Raw genomic sequence first — 1,188 nt, forward strand, 5'->3', positions numbered from 1 at the left:
ATATTGAAGAAACTGGCTTTTTTCTTCTAGTTCGGCAATTTTTATCGAATTTTTGTTTTAAGGCTTAATACTATAATTTTTGTTCAATTAAGACCACATTTCTGGGTGGAGTTTTTACTGAAAAACGTTGATCAAAGGCACTAAAAGGTAAGTTTCCACTTTCCGTCAACTGTCAAGCTATGGAAATAACCAAACTTCGGGGGCCATTTTCTCGCTAATTCAACCTTTGAAACCAGGCGACCACGCCTTCTCCAAAGTCAAATATATCGACTTCTATTCAAGATAGATGGGCATTTTTTCAACGACAGAAAGACATCTAGACAACTCACAGGTCCAGTTTGTCACAAGCCCAGTTAGTCAGGGGCCCTAAAGTCCCTCTAAAATGTCAATTCAGTTTGTGTTGTTCAATATTTCTTCCTTTTTGTATGCAAATCAAAGCAAATTTAAATTACTCCGTAAAATTTCTACAATGGATGTTCTTTCGTTAAAAACAATTGAAAAATAAAATTCAATTCAAACTGGGCCTGTGACAAACTGTAGTTTGTCCTGTGACTAACTGGGCCTGTGACTAACTGGGCCTGTCACAAACTAGGCCTGTGACTAACTGTAGTTTGTCCTGTGACAAACTGGGCCAGTGATAAACTGGGCCTGGTGACTAACTGGGCCTGTGACAAACTGTAGTTTATCCTGTGACAAACTGGGCCTGTAACTAACTGGGCCTGTGACTAACTGTAGTTTGTCCTGTGACTAACTGGCCCTGTGACTAAATGTAGTTTGTCATGTGACAAACTGGGCCTGTAACTAACTGGGCCTGTGACTAACTGTAGTTTGCGTGGTGACTAACTGGGCCTGTGACAAACTAGGTCTGTGATAAACTGGGCAGTCCATACCAATAACTCCATATGCCTAAAAATTGACGAGCGCCTGATTCCACCACACCATGACACATGTTTGTGTTTGTTTTGACGAGGAGTGACGTGTTGTGTTTTGGGACTTGCCGACACCAAACACAGGAACAAACGACACAACTACTGTGCAGCCAAGCGCTTCTAGTCGCTCACTAACGTAGCGCGCATCCACTTGAGAGCTTACGTAGCATCATAACGTAGGCTCACGAACAGGGTGTTGACGGGGACAATAGAGATGTGAGTGAGTGAGTGAGGGAGTGTGTTTGTGTGTGTGTGTGTG

The sequence above is a fragment of the Aplysia californica genome, unplaced genomic scaffold (genome assembly GCF_000002075.1).
Source record: "Aplysia californica isolate F4 #8 unplaced genomic scaffold, AplCal3.0 scaffold00224, whole genome shotgun sequence".
In the NCBI taxonomy this organism is placed as follows: Eukaryota; Metazoa; Mollusca; class Gastropoda; order Aplysiida; family Aplysiidae; genus Aplysia; species Aplysia californica.